The following is a 20,793-nucleotide window of genomic DNA, read 5'->3' as shown; positions in this document are numbered from 1 at the left end:
GAAAGTATATCTCTCATGTTTTTCAAAGGGAGCTGACTTACTGAATATCTCTTAGAGCAAATTCAAATGATTTTGTAAATAATCAGCCAGAGGAAGGCAAGTCTCTGGCGACAAGACCAGATCAGAAGCAGAAGCCTCTGCTCTAGATGAAGGCCAACAGGTACCAGTGTTATTCCTATTCCCAGATCAGGATTTGGCGGGAGGGGAAGCCTAACAAATGACAAAGGGGCCAGGTTAAAATGATTACATAGTGAAAAAAAACCTCAAATAATGATTTACAAGGGAATGACATAAATTGTGATTTTTAGTTGGTACCTGACCCCAATACCCAAGTAATCTTCCTACAATGGAGTATTTTTCGTACCACTCTTCTCCTCAAAAACTTTTAGAGGCAAATTCAAGAGAGAGTCATTACAACGGTCATTTTTGCTGTTTCTGGTCCTGAATAATCTGTCCCAGTCTTCCCAGTGAGTGTTCCACTTTCCTCCAGCTCTGAATTTATTTCCACCTCCGTGCCTTGCTCTCTTCTTACCTAGGCTATCTTTTGTACCTTAGAACGTCACCCAAGCCCCGTTTCTGTGGAACCTTCCACAGCCATTCCTGTTTACGTTTATTTCTGATATAATCTAGCTCCTTACTACCTCCACCCTGGGTATGTATTTGCAACTCTTCAGGAAAGAATGCCATTTTTTGTGATACTCTGTAACTATTCATGTAAGTTTGCAGTCTCTCTTCCAAGGAAAACACAAGTTCCTCGTCAGGACCCATATGTTTGATCTCTTTTATATCTCTCATAGCTCTTAGTTGAAAGGTAAACTTCAGAGAAGATGACAAGAGGCATTCCTCAAAGGACTGTTAAAACTTGCACCTATTAATGAGCAATTCTATTTAATGAACAACAGTGACATCTAGTGGTTAGATGGTTGCATGGCTTCTTCTGGCTTATTAGTAGTTGGAAAAGACATTTATAGGGAAAATGTTGCAGATTATTTGATGAATCAAATTATTCCCATCACTTGTGCTTGCTTAAAAAGATATTTCAAATACGTATTTATTTTCTCTGCCTTCCAAGTGCCTTCCCCTAACCTTCTGTGGTCCAACGGCCCACAAACTGCTGGTAAGGGGTCCCTGCATGTGCTTCTTGCAAACCACAACTTCCCTTTCCCGTAGGAAGATCACCAGAAGCTTTCATGGTGATTATGTGATTTTTAATTCTCTGTTTCCTGTTGGGATAGAAATTTATGTGCATAAATATTTATCTTGGAAATAAAATATGTAATTGAGGAAGAAACTTGAGATGATAAATATGATAGCCAGAGTAGAAACTCATTTCAAAGCCAAATGGGAGAAAGGCAATGTGGTATGAGGAAAGCTTGTGGACTTTGGCTTCTGAGGGACGTGGGATCAAATGCCAGTTCTTCCCACTAAAGTTACATAATAGTTATGAAAGACTAACATCCTTGGGACTCAGTTTCCTCATCTCAAACATTGAGAGTGACATATACCTTGCCAGGCTGATTTGGGGAGGATTAGAATCATATACAATAAAATTTTGGTCCAGAATAGGTAGCCTATAAATGATAGTCAAATAATGATGATTGTTTACATTTTACTAAAAATAATTGCCCTCATATTTCCAATTTGATATTTTAAAAACTAAAATCTTGGTTTTTAAATTTTGAGTTGTCAATAACTAACTTTGATTCTGATTAAAATTATTCCTCCATCATCTCTCTTGGTTTCAGATACCAAAACTGCAAAATAATGCATTTGGGGAAAATACTCTAAGTCTGTGAGAATAAAATAAGAACTATAATCTGTAGCCATCACAATTTGAAGGGTTTAGAAGAACTGGGACAGACTGAAATTATTTTTATACAGAAAACTTGAAAATTTTCAACTCAAGTTATAAATTGTAAAGATAATCTAAATTTGTGGAAAGAGAAAAAAAGCTGTAGGAATGAATATGTAAAACAATTTATTGCAAAAAATTATTGTGAAGTGCTGATTCCTGTGGCCCTCCTGTGGGCAGATTGTGAATCACAATCACCCTTTTAAAATGTATATATTTTGTTGGAAATCATCATCTGAGTATTCTCAGTTTTATCTGAAGCCTGAAGTAAAAAAGCAAGAGCGTGTTTCAGAAGTTTACCTTTGTGCCTATTATTTGGAACTTAGCAAACTTGTTTCCATATAAAGAATGTTATATACCATGGTTTATTTCCCACCTAGTCCCACAGCTTAATGCCACAGTTAGGCCTCAACTATATACCTCCAGAAATAGTACTAGCCCAAGTAACAACAATGAACAGTGATATTTTGTTGGAAACTGAAGAAGAATGGAATTTCTGGGTTGGAAGAAATTTGAAATCTCTATTTTAAATTCTACTTAAGTATACCAAAAACACACTTTTCCCCAGTTTCAGCTCTAGCAATGGGAGCAAATAATCCCCTCCCCACCTAGGATAGGTGCAGCTATCTTCTCCTATTAAGTATTATAGAAACAGTAAGGCATGGGCAGAAGACTTGGGTTCTAATTCTCACTCTTTCATCTGTTACATAAAAGGAAATAGGGGATGAGGGTTCTAAAATCTAAGGGAGTTAAATAAGGTCTCACATTAATAACCGCTGTAGGTTGACTGGAGCTCTGTTCCAAGTCTTTTTATTCAGTGATGCCAAATGAAGTAGCAGCTGCTAATGACATGCTAAATTGACTGAGATGGCTCAGAGTTTCTTGGAAGAGGCATAGACCTCTTCTACTCATATTTTTCAGTCAAAGCAAGTTAAAGGACCACGGCTAATGTCAGTGAAACAATAAATGTACTCTTCTGTACTTCTCTGGATGGGCTCCAGGGAAGGGCACAGTTGGGAGGCATAGCAAATATTTTGAAGAAATAATGAAATAATACCCCATTTTGTGACCATAAAATCACAGTGAAGACCACTGTGGTCTTCTAGTCTTAAGATTCAATCCAAAAATTGAAGATAAATATTCTCTCTAGCCTAAGCTCAGGATTACAGTAAAGATCAAGTAAGACTACTATTATATAATATTAAATAATAGTATATATGTAATGTTAATACATACATGTTACTATTTTCTTTCTCAGACATTCAGTCCACTAGGTCTCATGTGAAGCCTGGATGTCTATATTCTTTTTTAATGCTCCAGTATTAAGAGGCATTCTGGTAAAGTTCTCATCAGTCAACTCCAAACCCAACCACACATCTCAGAAACATAGAGAGCTTTTGGAGAATACACACTTCTGGGCCTTATGCCAAAGATTGCCAAAGATTCTGATTCAGTAGAGCTGAGATAGAGTTCCAGATTCTGTATTTTTCAAAGCTAACCAGGAGATACTCTGATGTAAAACTAAGCAGGGAACCCTTGAGCTATAGGATCCTTTTTGGCAACAAAATTCTGCAATCTATAGTTAATAATTCCCCCTTTAGCAGGGAGAGGCAGTTGTTGTATTATTTATGTAATAAACTTTGTTTTAAACTTTATTACTTGTATCTCAATCTAATACAAATTTAGTTTGCTGATTTTAACCAGGGAAGAACAGGTAGTGGTTTGCTCATAAGAAAATGTAATGAAAGTTTGCTCAGCTAGAGAAGGAGATGTGTGATCTCTCTATCACTTTTAACCTAAATAGTCCTAGTTAATATACTTCCTTCAGGAAAAATCAATTTTATTGTTGTTCTTGATTAATACATAAAATTTGAAGAATAAACCAAGTAAGTAACCCAGTTTGGACTATCAGTGCTAAAACAATTCACATCATACTACAGTTGCTTCTCATGCTGAGGTCTTTCAGTTTCCTGCAGAAGTTTCTGTGGTATTAGAATCCAGTCTTTCAAGAAACATAAAATCTGTCATAGATGTTCCACTACAATAAAAGGAAAACTACGTTTCTGACCAGACAAGGAATAAACTCTGTATGGGAAAGTATCCCTTTCTTCAAGAAACCAATGGAATCTTAGCTAATGCTCTGCCTTAACTAATACCTATAGTGGCTACTGTTGAGATATAGTAGTTCCTCAGTTTACAGGTTTTCCCAGGTCTCCTCCATCCCTCATTATGATAGTCAAGTGTTTGGTGTTGCAAGGAAGAAAACCAATTAGTACTTCTCTTAGGCCACACATAGAATTTCAGAACAGATGGAACTGGATACCAAATACTGCTGGACATTTTAATTGTTTTTCTTGCTAAATTTAAAGTGCTATTATAATACTAAGTTTATTAAGAATTTAAAGCCAAGTTTTAAAAACTGCCCTTTCGCTCTTTGAGAAGTGATAGAACATTAACACATGATCTCAGAATAGAGTTGGTATGTAGGAAACCACCCACCCACACATGCTACAAGTATATCTAACATTTGAATTCAAATTTTTCCTGTTTATAGAAACAGCACAAACTTCCTCTGTATTGATCATGCTCTTTATTGTCATATTTTCTGATGCTTTGAGGTCTTGGGGCCTTCCTGACCCTGGAGGAACTGCCCCTCCCAGGATTAGCTAATTCCTAGAGATAGCAAAGAATTCATTGTGGAGTGCTCCTTTCAAGTGTGAACAAATCCAGAGCACATATTTTCAAAAATTTCCTTAATTAGGTTATCACATGCTGAGCAAGCCACTATCCCCCTGCCCTAATAACCCCAAGACCAGGACCAGACAACTAGAGACAAGCAGCCCCTAAACCCCAGAATCTGATGAAATTATTCAAACTAGTCAATTCTAAGTCTGCTTATCCTGTTTTGCTGTATCTTTCCCGTGGAAACCACAGTAAAGTCTCTTGTGTAGTTTCCCCTGATTTCTCTGCCTCCCAGCCAGCTTTGGCACTTCCCTGTGTTCCCTTAGTGGAGTGGCATGCCTCATTTTCTAGGGATCTATGAATATAAACTTATTTCTTCATGACAGTCATCTCCATCTCTGGATGTTTTACCATACCTGATTAAAATAAATCCTGGGTACATTTTGAACTGCAGCCCTCCCCCCATCTCATTAACTGTTTGGCAAAATGGCTTCTATTAGTAAATATATTACCAATCTAATAGTTTTTGACAATATTCAGAGCATTCCTTAAGATACATTTTTCTTTTAAAGTGAGACTTGAGGAGAGAGGAATATTCAACTCCTTTGAGACTGTTTTGGAATGAATCACTATATTCCTTAGGAAAAATTCAGTAAAAATCAAAGTCCATTAAGCTAGATTCATGGTATACAGAAGTCTCTGTAATCTGTTTTTTATATGAATAAAATACTGTGAATCATTTAAGGAAAAAGTAATTTTCCCTCTTATGAATGAAAAATGATTACAGAAACCTTTATAAAACTCAGACAGAAAAAGTATTGCTTCTAACAACTTGCCTAATTGTTCACTTAGGTCCTGTGATTTATTTTTGTAATTTATTTACAGAAGGAGCTATTAACAAGCAAATGGTCCCCACATGTGACTTGCTGGTGTGTCTTTGCCTGGAGGAAATTAATCTTGTGGTCACTTATACCTCTTCTTTTAATTGATGTTTAAATTAAAATGGAATTGATGGCCTATAGGTGGATGAAATACATTTATGAGTGTCTGGCTGTCTAACTTGTATATTTTATACACCAAGGCTATATTAATGTAATCTTTCATAATTCATATTATGAAATAAATTCATATTTTGAAATCAAAGCATCATTGTCCCTGAGAAGTTACTTTCCCTCCATTTAGAAGAGAAACTTTTTTAAAAAGTGCTGTCTATAAAACAACCAAGGATAGAGCCACAGTCCTCATTACTTTATGCCATGGATCTCAAACTGAAATTTGCATTGAATTACTTGTAGAGCTTGTTAAAATGTGTATTCATGGTTCATACTGTCCAGAGACTCTTATTCAGTAATCTGAGCAGAGGATAAAGAATCTGCATTTCTATCAAGAACTCTGCATCCTGAGACAGGTGTTGTAAGAATCATAGTTTAATAATCACAGAGAAACAAGTAACCTACATTACCTCCTTCTCAAGGCTCATCATTGAGCCATGTCTACAGTCAGCCATCAGCTTTTGGGTCATAAGGTATTTCTAGTAGCAGCTTCTCTCTAAATGTTGGGCTGATAATATTTATTTTATATGTAGATAAGTATATACATATATCTATGTCTAGATGTATCATTAATACCCCCTCTTCAAATCCAGACATAAATGGGTAAACTCCCAATCAGTCACTGAATGAATATCCAAGTTAAAGCAAACTAAACATTTTGAATCTGTTTTCTCATCTTTAAAATGGTTTACAATGATGCTTCATAGAATTATGGAGAGGATTGAAGGAGCAACTATATATAATGCTTTTAGCTCAATAGCTACTGAAGAGTAAAAAGTTTAGTAAATAATATTTGTGTTAAAGGATAGGGACCAAGGTAGCAGAACCCAGTGATGCCTTACATTCATGAAGAAGTTGCATTATGATTTCTGGAGGTCTTTCACACACATTATGTCATCATATTCTCATTATGTATATGTGAAATAGAGAGTATAGGATATTATTCCAATTTACAAGTAAAATCCAGCTTCCGACTGCTGTCGAGCATTTGCTCAGAGACTTAGTGAAAAAATAATGAGCCTCAAAGGAGCTGAAAGAGTAGGAGTTTCTTTTGCCTTTTGAAGCCAAGAAATTAGTGTGCCCCAGAATGCCCCTGTAAAGTCAGAGTTCATGGTAACTTTCAAATTTATAGCTCAGTGGTTAAGACCTTAAGGTTTTGAGGGCATCTGGGTGGCTCAGTTGTCTGACTCTTGATTTCAGCCGGGCCATGATCTCATGGTTTGTGAGATCAAGCCCCATGTCGGGCTCTGCACTGACAGCATGGAACCTACTTGGGATTCTCCATCCCTCTCTCTCTGCACCACCCCCCCGCCCACGCTCACTGGTTCACATGCTCTCTCTCTCTTAAAATAAATAAATATTTTTTTAAAAAGAGTTTAGGTTTTAGAGTAGACAAATTTGTCTCCACTACTTTAATAGTTGTGTTAACAACTATTTAAGTCTTCAAAGCCTCAATTTCCTCTTATAAAAATAAAGCTAATAAAGCAATGACTAAATAAGATTATTTGCATAATAATAATAGCTAACATTTATTGAAGCTTCCATAAAATACTTTTCACAGTGCATAGCAAGGTCATGCTCAAAACAGAGCTGGTATATAAGCCACCCACTCACCTATGCTACAAGCACTAATGCTTGGAGCTCTTATTACTATTGCCAACTCAAAGAGTAAAACAATTAATTTGTTCATAATGTGAAGAGATAGCTAATGGACAAATAATTAGTCACTATTATAAGTACTTACTTTATTAGAAAGCAGAGTAAACATGTAGATAGTTCCAGATCAGAAAATAACTCCATGGCAAGGTCAGATTTCTGTCCTGTGCAAGACCTTGTCTCTTCTCTAGAGATTGCTTAGGATCCTTTCATTTTACTCCAAAGAAAGACTTTCACTTGGGGAATTCCTTTGTAGAGTTTTATGATTTTATCCCGAATGTTCTTAGTCTGGAAAATTACTTTGTATTCTTATGTTTAATATTCTGAGTTTCTGTTAAAGATAGAATTTTTGCTGACTTAAAAGCTTACACAGTTCTTACAGGTCCCAGTTTGGCACCAAACCTTAATCTTTTGTGGGTTTGAGTTAGTCTTGGCAGAGCACTTCTGGAGTAGGAGGATTTTTAATGGGTTTTTTTCACGAGTCGCTTTAAAGTGTTCATTTAGGCTCACACCAAAGTAAACTGACCACTCTATTCCCATGAGTTTTAGACAAGGGTTAGAATTCAGAGGAAAAAGTGGTAAGTAAACCTACTGAGAATTACTTGATACTATGGGTTGATACTATAAAGCAGAAGGAAGACTATGGTGTTACTAAAAGAAACATTCTCACAAAAGCTTTCTTTTTTTAACTTTGGACTATGCTATGCTCTCATAATACTAGAGATGTTTTGACTATATAAATATACATGTATACATAAACACATACACACCCATATATATATATACTTTGTCTCAGTGCCAAAAGTTGAGTGATAAAAATTGATACTTTCCTAAATATCAAATCATAAAATGATACTTCCAGTATAAAAGAATAACTAAAATTTTTATCAAAAATGACAGTGAAAATTTTAAAGTCTAACATGACAGTGAAGAACCATAATTTTCCAAACACTGTCAGCTGCTAATAGGTCCTACAGTGACTACACAGCACATTTGTCTTACTAAGTAGACATTGATCTGAATGAAGTAAGTGAAAGTAATATTTTCTCACAATACTTTTTTCTCTTCTTCATATTTTTTTTTGTTATTTAGTATGTCTGAAAATTGTATATGATTTTGGAACCTTTCATCCTCAGGAATATTTGAGAAGGAAAACTGATATTCTGCTTTTAGGTCTTGGTCATAAATTATGATGAATTTCAAATGAGACTTTTTCTTGAGAGAACCCATATCTTAAATATAGTTTAAAGGTTAAAAATTAAATATGTCTTATAATGGTAACATTGTTTATTATTATGATAAATGTTAGTATCCAATAATTCTATAAAGATTAAAAAAATAATAATACTTTATTTCTACTGTATTCTATCTTTTGAATCCTGTAGTAATTATTTTTCAAAATCTTAAATTTATCTAGCTAAGCTACCTTCTCTACTATTAACACCTCAATCAAGTTTATTATTTTGTTAACTATTCCTAATTGAGATGTAATTGATATACAGCATTGCATAAGTTTACAGTGTTGATTTGATACATTTATGTATTGCAATATGATTACCACTATAGCATTAGCTAATACCTCCATCATATCACAAAATTATAATTTCATGTTGTATTTAGAACATTTAAGATGTAGTCTCTTATGTTTAATTTAAACTCCAAAATGTTGCACTCACTTATTAAATATTTACTATAATCCTTAAAGAAAAGCTAATTATCCCATCTGGGCTTCAAATAAAGTGATTTTAATGAGTTTTTTAAAATCTAGTCTCTTAGCAACTTTGAAATATGTAGTACAGAATTGTCGACTATAATCACAATGCTGTGCATCAAATCTCAAGAATTTATTCATCTTCTAACTGCAAGTTTGTACTCTTTGACCAGTATCTCCCTGATTCCCCCACTTCCCAGCCACTGGAAACAACTATTCTATTCTGTTTCTAACAGTTCAGCTTTTTTGGTTTCCATTTATTAGTGAGATTTGTCCTTCTTTGTCTGACTTATCTCATAATGGCCTCAAATCCAAATGGCAGGATTTCCTTCTTTATCAGGATTGAATAATATTTTATTTTATACATTTACCACATCTTCTTTAGGAAACTTAAATTGTCTCCATGTCTCAGCTATTGTAAGTAATGCTGGAATAAACATGGGAGTACAGATATCTTTTCAATATATTGTTTTCATTTGCTTTGGATATATACCCAGAAGTAGAATCCTGGATCATTAGGTAGTTCTATTTTTAGTATTTTCAGGAAACTTCATAATGTTTTCCATAGTGACTGAACCAGTTTACATTCCTGCCATTGTCTTGTTCCTGATCTCAGAGGAAAAGCTTTTAAACTATGACCATAGAGTATGATGTTAGCTGTGGGCCTAACATACATGGATATTATTATGGTGAAGTACATTCCTTCTATATCCAATTTGTTGAGAACTTTTATTATGAAAGAGGTTGAATTTTGCCCAATATCTTTTCTATTATGCATCTATTGAGCTTATCATATTATTTTTAACATTTGTTCTGTTAATGTGATGTATCACATTTATTGATTGGGATACAGTTAACCATCCTTGCATCCCAGGGATGGATCCCACCTGATCATGGTATACCATCCTTTTGTTGTTGTTGTTGTCGTTTTGTTGGTATTTTAAAGCATTAATCAAAATGGCTAACATTTATTAAACACTCATGTTATATCAGGTTGAATGTTTAACATGGATTATTAAGGCTTATGAAAACCCTGGTATATGATCCTTTGAATGTCCTATTGATTTAGGTTTGCTAGCATTTTGTTGAGAATGTTTGCATCTCTATTCAAAAAAAGATATTGCCTGTGGTTTTCTTTCTTGTAGTATCCTCATCTAGCTTTGGTATCAAGGTAATGCTGTCCTTAAAATGAACTTGGAAGTGTTCCATCCTATTTAATTTTTTGAAATAGTTTGAGAAGGATTGGTGTTACTTCTTAAGTGTTTGGTAGAATTTACAGGGAAACCATCTAGTCCTGAGCTTTTCTTTGTTGGGACGTTTTTGATTCTTGTTTCAATCCCTTTGCTAATTAATTATTCAGTAGGTTATATTTTTGGTTATAAAATATAGGTTATAAAATATAAGTTATAAAAAAGAAATTTATTCATTTCTTCTAGGTTATTCAGTATGTTGGTGTTCAATTATTAATTACTTTATAATTGTTTCTCTTTCTCTTTGTATTTCTGTTGTGTCAGTTACAATATCTCCTCTTTCATTTCTGATTTTATAGATTTTAATCTTCTCTCATTTTTTTCTTAGTATAACTACTGGTTTGTCAATCTTGTTTACCTTTTCAAGAAACCAGCTTTTAGATTCCTTTGCCTTTGCTATTGTCTTTCCAGTCTCAATTTCATTTATTTTCATTCTGATTTTTGTTATTTCCTTCTTTCTGCTAACTTTGGGCTTGGTTTGTTCTTTTTCTAGTTCTTAATAGTGTACAGTTAGGTTGTTCATTTGAGATATTTCTTTTTTTTTTTCCTGAGAGACAGAAATAGAGCAGGTGAGGGGCAGAGAGAAAGAGAATCCCAAGCAGGCTCCATGCTGTCAGCACAGAGCCTGACATGGGGCCTAATCCCACAAACTGTGAGATCATGACCTGAGCTGAGACCCAAGAGTCAGATGTTTATTGTAGCTTTTTGCTTTGTGGTTACCATGTGTTGCAATTAGGGAAAATCAGCATAAAATATCTTATGGATATAACAGTTTATTTGAAACAGATAACAATTTTGATCGCATACAAAAACTCTTCTCCCCATTATTTTCTTTTTTCATGTCATAATTTACCTCTTTTTGTATTGTATATCCAGTAATTAATTATTATACCTATAATTATTTTTAAGACCTCTGACCTTAAACTTTACACTAGAGTTAAGTGATTAACACACCGTTGCATTACACTATTGGGGTATTCTGAATTTGACTATGTTATTACTTTATCAGTGTGTTTTTTATTTTTATGTTATTTTTATATACTTCCTTTCATTTCAACTTTAAGAATTCCTGTTAGCATTTCTTGTAAGACAGGTCTAGTAATGACAAATTCCCTCAGCTTTTGTTTGTCTGGGAAAGTCTAACTCTCCTTCATTTCTGAAGAACACCTTTGCCAGCTACAGTATTCTTGGTTGGCAGGTGTTTCTTTTTTTTCTTCCAATACTCTGAATGTATTACCTTACTCTCTCCTGACCTGCAAGATTTCTGCTGAGAAATTCGCTGATAACCTTTTGGGCATCCCATTGTATGTGAAGAATTTGAACTTCTTCATGTCATGAATTTGGATATCTAGATATCTCCATAGATTTGGGAAGTTCTCAGTCATTACTTCTTTTAATTGTCTTTCTCTCCCTTTATCCCTCTCTTCTCCTTATAGGGCTTTAATAACACATATATTGTTTCTATTAATTGTTTCTATTGTTCATATAGGCTTTCTTCACTCTTTTTCATTCTTTTTTCTTTGTTCTCCTCTGACTGGTAATTTCACATGACCTGTCTTCTACTTCATAGATTCTTTCTTCTGCTTGATCCAGTGGTCTATTGGTAGTTTCTATTACCTTTATTATTAATTATTATTATTATTATTATTAATTGTATTCTTCAGCTCCAGCATTTTGTTTTTCATATTTTTTATGATCTCTGTCTCTGTTATACTTCTCATTTTGTTCAAGTATTGTTTTTCTGATTTTATTGAATTTTCTTTATATTTTCAAATGATAGGTTACTGAGCTTCCTTAAAACAACTATTTTGAATTTTTTTTTTTTTTTTTTACAAATAGTTTATTGTCAAGTTGGTTTCCATATAACACCCAGTGCTCATCCCCACAAGTGCCCCTCTCCATGCCCATCCCCCCTCCCCCCCCATCCATCAGTCCTCAGTTTTTGTCAGCATTCAAGAGTCTCTCATGGTTTGCCTCTCCCCCTTTCCCCTACCATTTCCCCCCTTCTTCTCCCCCATGGTCCTCCGTTAAGTTCCTCCTAATCCTCCTATATGTGCAAACATATGAATTCTTTATCAGGCAAATTGTAGCTCTCCATTTCTTTGGAAAATGGAAAATCATTGTGTTTTTTTGGTGGTGTCATGTATCCTTGATTTTTCATGCTCCTTAAAGTCTTGCAATAATCTTTGTATTTAAAGAAACAGTCATCTCCTGTCTACTGACTGGTTTAGGGATAAAAATACCTCCATCAGCAGTATTAGGGATTCTGAGGCATTCTTGGGCCTTTTCAATGGATATGCCTACTCCCAACTTCTTGTTCCCATGGAAATTCCTAAGATTGTATGCCTTCGCTTGATCTTGCAAAGCCAGGTGCTGACAGCTTCTTATTTGCTTGCTTTCCCTAGAATAGTGCTCAGTTTTGTGTGTTGTCTCCTAGTCCTACAGAGTCAGGCAAGCTTTCTATGCATGTATATGCTGATTAGCTGTCTGCAAGGCTTGTTTCCACTACCTCCAGGGCTTGAGGGGTGTGGGTGAGGCATGCAGAATGTTGGAGTGTTCCTGGGCCACTTGAGAGGAGATCTACAGGCAAGATGTCCCCAGCAGCTCATGAATTGGCTTCCTGCCATGCAGTTAATAGAATCTACATTCCTTTTGTATGTTCCATGCCAAACCTTGGCTGCTGTTCTTTAAGCCACTCCCTGCCCTGCAGTCACATAGCATGCCTCAGTACTATGGATGGGGTGAGAAAGAAATAGGTATCTTTAGCAGCTTCCAACCCAGCTGGGAAAGTGAAACTGTTTCTCTTACTTTCTTCAATCCATCCTATCTTAGAATTTTTTGCTTTAACAGTGTGCTGGAACTTTCTAATGGACCCCTGGACTTCCACAAAGGCACTCTTATCTATGAATGAGTGTCTAAATTTGTGTGCTTTGGGAAGAAGATGATAGAAAGCTCTTACTTCATCATTTTGATCCCTGTCTGACTTTGCTTTTTTTTTTTAAATAATGTTAAACTATAATGTTATAGTCACTTTTTCTGTTAATTGATATGGGTTGTAGCTGAAAAGTGGAAAAATAAAACAAGTAGTTATATAAATTTTTTAAAAAGGACAACAGGGATTATTGAGTTGTAAACACTGTGCTTAGTGCTGTTCAATAAGGATTAAATGGATTGGCCAAAATTAAAGGTGTAGTGTGAATCGGGATCCAGAATTTGAGTCTAGGCAGTTTGATTCTAGAACTTTGCTTCCCAGTATGATAGCCTTTTGTTACATGTGGCTATTTAAATTTGAATTAAATTATATAAAAATAGAAATTCATTTGCCTCACTGCTACCTTGCAAGTTCCTAATAACTGCACATGCTTACTGGCTACCATAATCTCTTTGGGCAGTAAACAGAATATTCCCATTTTTGCAAAAAGTTCTACTGAATGGCACCACTCTAGAAGGAAAATTCCCAGCCTCTATACTGTACCTGTCACCTGTGCTTTTACATACCATTGTCAAATTATTAAAGCAAATTTATTCTCAAAGTTTTAATTTTTCCTTCTGTGCAGATAACCATTACAAGTATCTCTCTAGCTTAGCGATTTTCATAACTATCAGTGCCTCATTTCCATCTGTATCCCAGATATGTTCACTTGGACACTCCATTATCAACCCAAACATATTTTTAGATTGAATATCACCTTTTCCCCAAACCCAATTCTATTGACTTCCCATTTCCATCTTTGCTGCTCATTTATTTCAGTTAAACCTTAGTCATTGAACTTTTATTTTTTGTTCCTTCTTTATTGTTTTATGAATCTATATCCTGTCAACCTTCCCTTAAAAATGTTTCTCAAATATGACTTCTCTACTGCCATGACACTGGATCATAATGGATGTACTTGAATCTTGTTTTTCCACAAGTTCTTCCAATCTACCCATGACATTAGGTCAATTACCATATATATAAGGAGTATTACTCAGCATTTAAAAAGAATGAAATCTTACTATTTGCAACTACATGAATAAAACTGGAGGATATTATGCTAAGCAAAATTAGGCAGAGAAAGACAAATACCATATGACTTCACTAATATGAGGAATTTAGGGTACAAAACAGATGAACATAAGGGAAGGGAAGCAAGAATAATATAAAAACAGGGAGGGGGACAAAACATAAAGAGACTCTTAAATATAGAGAACAAAAAGAGCATTGCTGGAGGGGTTGTGGGCGGGGAGATGGGCTAAATGGGTTAGAGACATTAAGGAATCTACTCCTGAAATCACTGTTGCACAATATGCTAACTAACTTCGATGTAAATTTTAAAAATAATTAATTAATTAATTAATTAAAGTAATAATAATAATACCAAATACCAGGGGCTTTGTTGTTCTCATTGTCAGAAAATTCTAATATTTGTCCTTAAAACTTGGTTAAATGCCTTCTACAATCTTATCTACCTTATCTGTTTCTCCATTTGTGCATGAACTGTTCATTCTAACCAGACTAGTCTCATTCCTCTGTTGTTACATAATTCCCTTTGCATTCCTAAAATGTTCTTGTTCCTCCTCCACACATGTTTACTTATTGAAATCTTAACCATCCTCTAAGGACTAACCTCAGGGCCCTCCTCATCAGTGGAGTGAAACCATTTTAAGTCATAATGTTCTTTTCAGTTGCTAGAGTAATCACTGTATGTACTAGTCATCACATAACTTCCTGTCTTACTAGGTAGATTAGGGTTCTTCATAGAAACATAACCAACAGGAGATATGTATGTATATATATATATATACACACATATATATATTTCCCATTGGGTTTACCCATATATCTGTGTGTGTGTGTGTGTGTGTGTGAGAGAGAGACAGAGAGAGAGAGAGAGAGAATGTGTATATGGAGAGAGATAGAGACAGAGAAGAGAGAGATTGATTTTAAGGCATTAGTTTACATAACTATGGTGACTGACAAGTCTGAAATCCTCAGAGCAGGCTAAAAGGATGGAAATTCTAGCAAGAAGTTGATGTTTTGAAACTGAAGACCATCTGGAGCCAGAATTCTTTCTTCTTCAGCCTTTTTTCTTAATTCCTTTAACTAATTGGATGAAGACTACCTACGTTATGAAGGCTAATCTGCTTTACTAAGAATCTACTGATTTAAGTGTTAATTATATCTAAAAATACCTTCACAAAAACATTTAGATGGATATTTAATCAAACAACTGGATGCCATTGCCTAGCCAAATTGATACATAAAATCAACCATCTCATTAGATTTATATGTCTTTAGAACTCTTATATGTAATTCTTAACTCTACAGTTCAGCTAGATATATGGAGGGGAGAAAGGAACAGCATTTGAGAAACTGCAGTATATAAATATTACAGGATATAAAAACAGTTGGAGCTTGTGAAGAGTATAAAACATTGCTCCATTTCAGAAAGAAGAGCTTTTTGGAGAAAATGGAAACAAAAAAAATTTTTTTCTGAAATTTGTTTATATACAGTAATAATCTTTCTACTAATATTTTCTACTACTACTAGTTTGTTCCTTTTGGATATAAAGATACAGTTTATATCTTCTTTTATCTAATCAAGAATCCTGTGCTTTCCATCCAACCAGTTTCTTTTAGCTATGCATCAGATTATTCTTACCCAGCATGCTTAATTAAGTGCCATTCAGAAAATTTCCTTGCATAGTGTATTATTTTCATCTTGGCATATGAAGTCAGAATTTTTTTTAAAGTAAGCTCCCTTGTACACAGAATATTTCTTTCTAATTTTATATTTCTTTGTATCCTCTGTATTACTTGCTATGATAACATCTACATAGTTATTAATCAGTAAGGATTGGCTGACTGACAGGTTCTGCTTTGGCTAAATAAGATGTTCTGAGTTCTATTCTCACATTACCTATTGATTTTTTTAGACATTACTACCTGATTATCTCATCAGTATCTCACACCTGACATGTTTCAAACCGTTCCTCTCTTCCTTTTGAGACATTGGATGATATGGAGGAACAAAAGGACAGCCCTCATGGTAAACCTGTATCTTCCCATGTAATGATGATCTGTCCTATGATTTTCTTTCATCTTGTGTTCCTTTGCCTCGGTGCACTTTCTCTCTCTACCATATAAATCATACTCCCTCTCCCTGGGATTTTCTTCTTTATCTCTTCATGGCAACTTCCTTCTTGTAATTCACCTTAAACATTACCTTCTGTAAGAGGCTTTCTCTGACTAGACAGTATATTTACCACATTATTCTTTACGATATTGCCCTGTTTTAATTCTATGGCTAAACTTACCAGTATATCATTTTTTAAAATGTGCTTCATGAGATTTTGATACCAGAAATCTTTTGTTCACACTTTAAAACCTTGCTGTAGGCAGTAGATAAGAACAATATGTTACTTGTGTCACATAAGTATATGTTACTTATATGTCACACTGCATTTTTAGCTTTATTTTTACATTCTTAGTTTTAGTAGAAAGAAAACTTCCTCTAGAGGATTAGTGCCTTCTATTTACCAAGACTTTTTGTTAAATACTATAGAGACGTGCTTCTCCAAATTTGATGTACACACAAACCACCTAGAGAATTTTGTTAAAATACAGATTCTATTCAGTAGTTTTAGGGTGGGATCCAAATTCTGCATTTCTGGAATACATTTTTTTTAATGTTTTAATTAATTTTGAGAGAGAGAACGATCAAGGAAGGGGCAGTGAGAAAAGAGGAGCCAAAGTGGGCTCCATGCCGATAACAGAGAGCACAACATGGGACTCAAACTCACAACTTGTGAGATCATGACCTGAATGAAGTCAGACGCTCAACTGGCTGGCCCACCTAGGCATGCCTCTGGAATCAATTTTATAAAAGTATGATTCAGTACAGCCATTGTAGAAAACAATATGGCAATTTCTCAAAATATTAAAAATAGAATTACCATATGATCCAGCAATTACATTTCTGGATATATATCAGAAGGAAGTCAAGTCATTATCTTAAAATATCTACCCTCATGTTCATTGAAGCATTATTTACAGTAGCCAAGACATGGAAGCAACCTGAAGGCCCATCAACAGATGAATGAATAAAGAAAATGTGGTGTGTGTCCACACACACACATATACACATGATGGAATATTATTCAGCCATTTAAGAAAGAAAATCCTCACAAAAGGAAAAACCAATCTATGATGAGTCTTGAGGGCACTATGCTAGATGAAATAAGTTAGACAAAGAAAGACAAATATTGTCTGATCCCATATGTGGAATCTAAAAAAAAAATTGCTTTTCTACACACTAACAATCAGGAAAGAGAATTAAGAAAACAATTCCATTACAATATTATCATAAAATACCTAGGAATAAACTTAGTCAAGGAAATGAAAGATGTGTACACTGAAAACTACAAAACATGACTGAAAAAAGGAAAGAAGACAGAAATAAATGGAAAGGTATCCTATGTTCATGGACTGGAAGACTTAATATTATTAATATGACTGAAAGTGATCTACAGATCTGAGAGGACTGAAAGTATTACTGAAAGTGATCTACAGATTCAATGTAATCCTTATCAAAATCCCAGTAACATTTTTTTGCATAAATAGGAAAACCCATCCTAAAATTCCAAGTTTTAATAGCAAATAACAAAACAATCTTTAAAAAGATAGCAAATAGAAAAAGTAGCAAAGAGCTAAACAATAGCAAAATAGCAAATAGCAAAGGCAATCTTGAAAATAACAAAAACAATCTTGGAAAATAACAAATTTGGAAGGGTCACACTTCCTGTTTTCAAAATATATGACACAGCTATAGTAATCAAAATAATGTAAAACTAGCTTAAAGACATATAGACCAATGGAATAAAATAAGAGAGCCCAGAAATAAACCATCACAAAAATGATAAAATGATATTCAACAAGGATGTTGAAACCATTCAATGGAGGAAAACAGTGTTTTCAATAAATGATGTTGGCAAAACTGGATATCTACATACAAATGAAGTTAGACCTTTTATATCATATGGAAATATTAACTTAAAACAGATTAAAGATCTAAATGTAAGTGCTAAAACTACCAAACTTTTAGGAAAAAAAAACAAGGGAAAAGCTTTATGACATTGAATTTGGCAGTAATGTCTTAACTATGACACCAAAGCCCAGTCAATAAGAGAAAAAATAAATAAATTTGATATCATCAAAATAAAAAACTTTTATGCATCAAATGCTACAATTATAAGACTGAAAAGACAACCCACAGAATAGGAGAGAGTATTTGCAGATGCTATAATCTGATTTAATATCCAGAATACATAACGAACTACAACCTAAGTATTTAAAAAAAAATATTTAATGGGCAGTAACTTAAATAGACGTTTCTGCAAAGAAGACATACACATGCCAATAAATACATTAAAAGATGCTCGATTTCAGTAGTCATTAGGGAAATGGAAATCAAAAGCATAGTGAGATACCACTTCACACCTATCAGGATTACTATTACCAATAAACAAGAAAATAAAAGTATTGTTGAAGATATGGAGAAATTGAAACTTTTGTGCTTTGCTGGTGGAAGTGTAAAATGGTATGGCTATCATGAAAAACAATATGACAGTTCCTCAAAAAGGTAAACAGAATTGCTATATGATCACTATTTCCACTTCAATTCCAAAAGAATTGAAAGAAGGACTCCAATACTCATATACTAATGTTCATAGTAGCACTATGCACAGTCACCAATAGGTGGAAACAATCCAAATGTCAATCAAAAAATGAATGGGTAAACAAACTGTGGTATATATACTTATATACTATTTACCTTAAAAAGGAATGAAACTTTGGAGCAACTGGCTGGCTCATTCAGTTGAGCCTCTGACTCAATTTCGGCTCAGGTTGTGATCTCTCAGTTCATGAGATCAAGCCCCACGTCGGGCTCTGTAACTGCAGCATGGAGCCTGTTTGAGATTCTCTCTCTAACGCTCTCTATCCCTCTCTCTCTCTCAAAATAAATAAACTTAAAAAAAAAAAAAGGAATGAAACTTTGATATATGACATATCATGGATGAAACTTGAAAACATGCTGAGTGAAATAAGCCTGACACAAAAGGAAAAATATTAGTACCATTCTACTTATCTGAGATGCCTAGATTAAGCAAGTTCATAGAGACAGAAAGCAGAATGGTGGTCACTAGGGACTGGAGAGAAGAAGAAAAGGAAAGTTACTGTTTAATGGGTACAGAGTTTTAGTTGGGCATTATGAAAAAGTTCTGTACTAGTGATGGTTGCACAACATTGTGTATGTATTTAATGCCACTGAATGGTAACTTATACATAGTTTAACTGTTAAATTTTATGTTTATTCTACCATAATCAAAAAAATAATAATTATGCATGTCTGTTAAAGTCCCAGGTGTTGCCTGTGTTGTTGGTCTGGGGACCACACTGAGCAGCAGGGACATAGTATAGAGAAAAAAGTGGAGGGGAGAATGTGAGTTCCTCAGGAGAAGGGAACATGTCTTTTTATTTTATAAACTAGCAGCTGATACATAATACAAGCTCAATACCTTTTTCAAGGTATTTATGAAGGTATAGGTAAAGAAATACAATTTAATAGGATAACTAAGAATTGTAATATGAGAATGTGTCAGTGAACATGATGATACAAATTTGAGAAAAGCACAGAAGAAAACTAGAGACACCACAGATCTTTACAAAGTGTTTCTTTGGCTCAGTAAGGGTGTTTTTTGCTCATTTTGTTTCCTGTGTGCAGTATGGCTTGAAGAACATAGTGTGCCTTACCTGGAAAGTCACCATTGTCGTAATCAGATATTACAGCATGATCAGAAAATAAGCTTGGTAAAGCACAGTATGAAAGTACAGTTAGGTATTTGTTGAGGAGAGAAACCACACACGATTTTGGTATAAATGAACAGATCATGCATTGCTGAGGTAAGCCCCAATTGTTTTGATTTCTTTTTATGAATTTGTGAGTTTTTTAATACAATTGTTCATTTCTACAAAATGCAAATGATTGGTAGAGTCTATTTTATTACTTCCCTTATACATATGTCAAATAACGAGATATTGTAAAGTCAAGTATAGCAGTTGTAAAGATTTCTTGTATGAAATTATGACCATTGATTTCTGAAAAAGGAAAAATATGCCAATGTAGTTATATCATGCTTTATTTCTCATTCACTGAAATTTGATTCATTGAGACTCGTTCCTTCATGGAGAAGATTAGTATTTAAAAGAGTACTCTTTTTTTTCTTTTTTTTCAGATGCTTGGGTAATATTTCCTTAATTAGTAATTCTACTCTAGGATTTAAATCTATATTGTTTATAATTATCTCAATCGAGGTAGTATGTTGTATTTCCTAACAAGTAAGATTGAGTCAAAATATCTCTATATTAGCCATGAAATGAAAATTTATTTACATAATTCCAATCTTAAGATAGGCTCAGATTCTGAAGTATCATCCATAGAAAGAATACATTATTCTTAATATAATTTTAATGATGAATGGGTTTTCAAAATATTCTGATTTTTTGATAACCATATATGATAGAAGCTCTAACTTGCTTGTATTTGGTGA

At 34.2% G+C, this 20,793-nt stretch overlaps 1 protein-coding gene across 1 annotated transcript in view; it reads left to right on the top strand.

Moving 5' to 3' along the window:
• The first annotated feature begins 9,587 nt into the window (after positions 1–9,587).
• Positions 9,588–20,793, top strand: part of ABCB5 (ATP binding cassette subfamily B member 5) — a 129,285-nt gene continuing 118,079 nt past the window's right edge. The window contains exon 1 of the mRNA XM_039238854.1: positions 9,588–9,642. The gene's annotated coding sequence lies outside the window, so the exon portion shown is untranslated. The remainder of the gene's footprint in view (positions 9,643–20,793) is intronic.

Source organism: Hyaena hyaena, unplaced genomic scaffold (genome assembly GCF_003009895.1).
Source record: "Hyaena hyaena isolate Hyena2069 unplaced genomic scaffold, ASM300989v1 scaffold_149, whole genome shotgun sequence".
NCBI lineage: Eukaryota > Metazoa > Chordata > Mammalia > Carnivora > Hyaenidae > Hyaena > Hyaena hyaena.
This window is presented reverse-complemented; position numbering and strand designations above follow the sequence as displayed.